Raw genomic sequence first — 6,951 nt, 5'->3', positions numbered from 1 at the left:
CTCCAATGAGGCACTTTACTTTGAGATACCAGGTGATGGCATCTGCTACCGACATCCATAGGGCAGGACTTGCTGCCTGTGTAGTCACTCAATGCTGGCCACACGTTGACTGCCCCAGGGTCTCCAGTCTCTTCCAAAGTCTGAGCTCACCCAACCTTTCCCCCATCCAAGCTGGCTCACCAGCCACTGGTTTCTCGGCAGCGACAAGGATAACTGGGATAGACCAGCTGATACTGGTCCTGAGTCCAGCAGCTCTGCTACTACTGCTTTTTAAAAGTATCTGGCACTTGTTCTCCCAAATCATGTTTTGGTGGAAAACTTGAAGGAAGTTTGGGACTTTGCAGGAAACCTGGATTGTAGGGCTTCTCTCGCAGAACAGTTGCGTCCAGGTGCTGCTGGGGTACAGGGTTGCTCCATACTCTGCAATTGGTGGTATGCATTTAACAGCCTCCTGCTGGGAACAATAATCAGGAGGGGGAGGAAGAGGATTCATATTTTCAGGATTCTTCAACTTGTATGACTCTTCAGCCTGTGTCAGAAGGAGAAGCCTCACCACCATTTGGGTAATCCTCCACTAGCTATTTTACTATTAACTTTAATGAAGCTGTACCACCTGGGAGTTGCCATACTGGAACCTCTCCTTTGTCATTTAATATTTTATAGACACTGGGCCAGTTACCAATTGCTGTGGGCTATGCCTAATGACGGAGCGAGGTAAACATTTTGCCATCTGGTCATGTGGCTGCCAGGTGAGCATATGTAAGAGTTGGCAGACTTGGGGCAACTTGCTGTAGGCATCCTGGGCCAAAGGCCAGGACCAGCACAGCACTCACGGTCTCCCTCCCTTGGGTCTTACTCATCTTGCAGTTTTCCATTAGTGCCAGGATTCTCCACGCTTACGTGCACTGGAAGCAATAAGAGCTGAGATGCACACAAGGTCTCAGTCCCAGCCTAAACTAGCAGGGTGGATGTGCTGCTTTTGGTAGCTACATATAGGTGAAGAAAATGTTCTGGAAGGACTTGATTATGGCAAAACATTCTGCTGTTTTGGTAACTGCTAATTTCTGAGGACCTGTTTTCTTTCAGTCCTTGGATTGCTTCTGTAACCCCTAACTGGCCTTGTTAGGAACTCAGCTAACGTCTTCTCTGTGCTAGATGCAGAAACCCCAGCATGTTGTCTAATTCCTTCTTGCTTGACTTTGCAATCTGTTCGATATCACTGCTCTCTGAAGCAAAAAGAAATACCTAAGCAGAACAGGAATACAGTGAAATGAAACTGGGATGCTGCATTTGAAAATGTCGCTACTCAGAAGGAAAATCATCTTCCCACTTCTGTTCCTCGCAATTACAACAATTTCCTCCCCAAGACACCCTTTTTGTGCTATGAATTCCAAATTTGTTAGAAGTCACAGACATCCTCATATTACTTGTAACAAGCCCACAGCAACAGCAGGATTTAAAAAAGCCCCTTCTCCTGCACAAGCACAGAACAGAAGACTCTTGAGAGCCTCGCTCTTTGGTGCAGATCACTCGTGCAACAGCATCTCTCATGTCTGAGGAACCCAGTTGTGTGGGATGAGGATGTCAACCCTTGCTTGTCAAACGGACTTCCTGAGAGCTTTGCTCATGTCTGGCCCCAAGACTTTTGTTTTATCCGTGTACGAATACTGTCTAAACCTCTAGACAGCGCAGGCAGATGTAGCATGCGCAGTGTCACAGGATGAAACCAGGACTGCCAGAATTTTGGCCAAAGAGGCTGTTATTCATCTGGCTACTATCCTGAGGAACCCAAGGGCATGAGACAGCTTGTCCCTGTTCATTTTAATGAGAATACACCATCAAAACACCACGTGTAACATCACCAGATCTCACTCCTTTTATCCATGTTGTGTTGACAATGATGACATAGGCACCACCTAAATAATCAATACCAAGTCTTAACACTTAAGTCAGACTACTTGGACACAGTGTCATGTGTCTCCAGAGGCTGTCCAGGGGGCTAGTGTTCGGGACAGCACACTTTCTACATTTTCTCTTGCTCTCCGAAGCAGGACACCATAGGGAATGGACTGGAATGACTTGTAATTGGTCCTGCTGAGTCCAGCAGAAAAGCGATGAGCTGTTGAGGATGAAAAGCAATCTGGACTGGTAGAAGTCACTGTGCTGCTGCTGAATAGCTGTTTGGGGTAGATGGGGGAGTTCAGAGGTATGCAGTAACAGCCTCTAATCATCAACTTGCACAGTGGACACAAGCATTTTTCTGCTCGTTTCCAGCAGGTTTGGTTTGTTGGTCTTCAGCAGAGCACACATTTTCCAGGTCCCATGTTCCTTGGGCTTTCCGTTAAATAGAGTCAGTTCAGCATCTCCGTACCAGTGGGCAGTAGGGTGGCACTGTGTGATGATGTGAGTACTCCTCATGGGTCTGGCTATAGGAAAAGCAAGTTCCAGCCGCCATGCACATCCATACGGGCACTTTTAAGGTCCATTTTGAGAACTTTTCCTTGTCCCCTGCTGTGAACAGCTTTGCCAGATGGGACACTGAAACATGGTCTCTAGGGGTAGAGATATTTCATGCTACCCATAACACTACACAGGAGTCACAAGGTTTCCTGGAAAAAAACAGCACTTTCTCTCTCTCTTTTTTTCTTTTTTTCCCTCCTTATTTTTTGGGGGGTGGGTGGAGAAGGGACATTCACAACAAAAGAATGACACAGAAGCTTGATCCTGGCAAATGTGATTGCATAAGCCTGTCTCTGGGTTTAATCGCCTAAATGAGAAGTATAATTTTCAGAGAAACTGAGCCTCTACAAATTCCTTGAACAGCAGAGGGAACGGTACATGCTCTGTGTCCTGAAAATCAGACTAGACTAGATTGCAGGTGCTTAAATATAGATTTAGGTGCTTGGCTGTGGGCAGATAAGAGAGGAATAATTCTAGTTAAGGCTTGAAATCATTTTAGTAGTAAAACATAGGCCAAAGTACTGTGATCCAATTGTAACACTGCTAAATCAAAACTAGCTTTGGTAATTACTTCTTATTTGCCTAACAGCCAGCGTGGATAGCTCCTTATCTTCTCTGCTGTGTGCTGCATGTGTAAAAAGCAGACGTGCACTTGAAAAGCTATTAAAAAATAAAAGGAAAAGTCACGTGGAAGAACTACATATTTCACTGTGGTTAATAAACTAATTACACTGTTTGAGGAGGTGCTTTCTTCTTCACTTTTCATGGGACTTAGCCCTGAAGTATTAGCATAACTGTTTCCTAGAAATAACATGCCTATTCTATTAAAAACAACAAAATGAAAATAAAAATACTTTTTTTTCTCCCCCCCCCTTGCTTTATAAAAGGCTAGATCGAAACTTAAGATTCGTCCTCTGGTTAAGTGTGTTGTGCAGCTGGGTTATCTTGTGAGTAAGAAAAGGGACAGAAAACCAAGGATTCAAGTATATGCATCTTGCTTTGAGAACAGACGCCTACTTTCACAGGCAGAAGATGCTGTGTTGTGTAAGAGCCTTTTAACCCAGTGGAGAAAGGTGTAACAAGAAGCAATGGATGGGAATTAAAAACCATGATGAATTCAATTTGAAAACACTCTACAAAAGTTTGAGATATCTCCCCTGAACTGATACAGTCCTAGATGCTGAGAGTCTGAGTGAGCTTGCATGCATTTGAGCTACTCCTGCAGACTACCCTTAACTTCTGTTCAAGTGGAGGTATACATGGGAAGATGTTCAGACATAAGTCCTGAACCCTTCAAGCATAAAAGGTTTTGATGTATTGTGGAAATAGGTGGGCAACTGGTGGAGAGCAAAGACTACTAATGCCCTCCCCAAGAGGAGAGGGAAACAGGAGTGTCCTCAACCTGGATGGGCCACCAGAGATTCACATGAGGAAGAGCTGCTGGGAGTAGCTTTGCTGTGAAAAAATCTTCACCTGGGCTTGCACCTTGTTAGACATCAGAGCACTGCACTAACATGCACATGTGTGCATTCCTGGGAAACCAAGCTTCAGTGCTTCTGCTGTTTATAGGATGTGCTCTTCCACTCCAGCTTGGTGGAAAGAACAAAATATGCTTTCATCTTGGGAGAGGATACCACAAAGATACCATTGATGTGCAGTAACCCCATCCTGTCCTGGGACCTGCAGGTTTCAGCTGTCTCAGGCATTGCTCTGCTTCTGGGCTGTTTCCTTTGAACCCAGGTGAGGAACTGGCAGCTCTCTCCAACTGTGGTGCATCCTCCTGCCCACTTGGCAGAGAAGGCAGCAAGAGCTGGTAGCACATGTCTTAACTTGCCTTAGATTTGCTGAGCTTGTGGCTTTGAGAGTTGTGGGTACCAAGCTGCATGTCCAGACTGAAACCGTACTGCGGAGCATGGAGTCACAGACTCTGGCGGGGTACAGACCAAAGACCTTTATTGTTACAAATTGCTATGCTTTATAGTCGCAGCTACTGTCCACGTGCTATCAATGCTATGCTGATAAGGTAAGGGCTTGCGATCACGTGCATCTTCCTGTTAGCGGATTGGTAACATTCTCTGTTCACGCAGGGCTGTAACTCCATAATCACATCCTACTTCTTGCCGCTACTTTCTCAAAACTTGTTTACTTTGTTCTTCAACAGTACAAACTTTTTTCTTCAAGGTCAAATCCTAGCTCTTCCTCTACACCATACAGTGCTGGGTTGCTCAAGGGTTAAAGCCATAATTCACTTAGCAAGCTGAATCTGGTGTTCCTCTTGAGTCACTTTAACAATAGCCACCGCTAGCAGAATTGAACGGCTTTGGGTGAAAAATACTGTTATCAACAAGTTATTGACCCCATGTGTGGCAGAAGAGTTGAAAGTTTTGGGCCAGTATAATTAAAAGAGGTTGCTCCCCCTCCATGGCAACTTGGAGATGATTTCTGGTGCTCTGGGTATGGGAAGGGCTATATCTCTTTGCCATCCACAGTCCTTTAGGCTCTGCCACGTGGCAGTTACCATCTTCCTGTTAAAATGTGGTAATGAACTGCGTTCAAATTCCTGGATCTTGGCAAATGCAGAATAAAATTAGTCAGAACATCTGTATGGTGGCTGTTAAAGTCCTGCTAACTTGATAACTTGCAATTTGCTTTGATTTTTCCAGGCATATTCAAGTTCCGCTTCAAAGGTCCCCATTACCTATCTGATATCTGTAGCCACACAGTGCAGCAAAGCTGCACACACACATTGTGGAGCAGTTTGCAATCTCTACGCACGAACACCTCCCACTTCCCAGCAAAGCCAGTATCTCCACTGATGTTTGAAATCCTTAAGGAGAAGATACTATTATCACAAACTAGGTATACAGCAGTATTTCACAGGGGTTCTTGTTGCACTTGATTTCAATCTACTTTTTTTTTTTTTTAATACAGACTCTAAATTTATCAAGTTTACATCTTTCTATTTAGCTTACTACAGCAAGCGGTGGACTCAAATGTCACCCAAGCTGAGAATGACCTTATAAAATGTCAATCTGAGTTGATATGGAAAAGAGCTATTTCTTGCCAGCAATACTTCTCTGCAAATGAATCCACCTCCCTGCTCAGGCTTCCAGTGGGAAATAGCACGGGTATCTGTCTCTTACAAAGCCTTTTTAACACCTGAGAAGTAAATCAGAGCTTCTCGTTGTAAAACTAAAAGAAGGGACTCATCTGCAAACTCCAAAATGAGAATTCTCCTACTAGTGAGGCTTTTTTTCTCTTGGAGCTCTTGTGCAGAACTGGCGCTTCTCGAATAAAGAGGCTTCTAGAAAGTTATCCTCATCACCCCTCCTGCGCCCCAAGTTCTGTGACCTACGGTACAGGCAGATGTGAAAGTCCTATTGGCTTTTTTAACTCACTAGGGTCTTTTCTGCGAAGCTATCACCTGAACACCATGTGCTCATTTTTTTTGTTAATTACCGTGGCTTTTCCACAGGTGCTCCTCGGCAGCCCTGCAGAGGGGTGGGGGGCAACGCACAAGATGGTGGCTGCATGGCCCTCGGCCTCAGGCTACCACAGATGGTCCCCACGCGGCCCACCCGCCCTGAGGAGCCCTGCACCCTCCTGCCACGGGTGGGAACACGGTGAGGTGCAGGTCTCTTCTGAGAAGAAGACTGCAGGCCTAGAGAGAGGAGCAACGCCCCACGCCAGACACTTCAGAGAGGACAGACGCCACAGTGGCCACCGCGGCGGCATCGCGCATGCGCACCGCTCCCCGCCCCTCCGCACTGCGCCTGCGCACCATGAACCGGGGGAGGGAGGGCGCTTCGCCTCGCGCGCATGCGCACAGAGGGTGAGCGCCCCGCTGCTGAGAGCGGCCAGTGCCACGCGCATGCGCGCTGTTCTCTCTCCACAGGCGGGAGGGCGGCCCGGCGGCGCAGTGTCGCCGCCATGGAGGTGAGGGCGGCGGGGGCGCGGGGTTGCGGCGCTGCCGCGCTGCCGCGCTGCCTCAGGGCTGTGCGGCGGAGGCGGTGGCGAGGAGGAGGAGACCCGGCTCGCCTCACTCCCTGCCTCGGTCAGCTGAGGGGGAGCCCTGAGGGCAAGCGGTCCGTGCCTGCGAGAGCCGCTGGGCTCCCGCGGCTGCGAGCGCGGGTCTCCTCAGCGGGGGCTTGTCCGGGCTCCTCCGAGGTGCGGGGCCGGTGGAGGAATAAACACTTGAAGGCCGGGAGCGGTGGCGGCCCTGGTTTCTGGGGGTTGTGCCGGGGTCTAGGGGCAGCTGGAAGGCGGCAAAATGCCGCCAGCCCGCCGGCCGGCAGCTTCGGGTCTGGGGGCCCTCTCCGGAGGACGTGGGAGTTGCCTGTTGCTCGGAGCTGGTTGTTCCCGAAAGGCTTAAGCTGCTGTATTTCACACACAGTGCGTTTTTTAAATAAAGAGTGGTAAGTCTATAAACTCCTACGGCGGCTGCTTTCTATTAAGAATATTGCTGGAGTGGAGGACGAGTGGGGAAAGGCA

Source organism: Vanellus vanellus (genome assembly GCF_965231255.1).
Source record: "Vanellus vanellus genome assembly, chromosome: 5".
Taxonomy (NCBI): Eukaryota; Metazoa; Chordata; class Aves; order Charadriiformes; family Charadriidae; genus Vanellus; species Vanellus vanellus.
Note: the sequence above shows the minus strand (reverse complement) of the source record.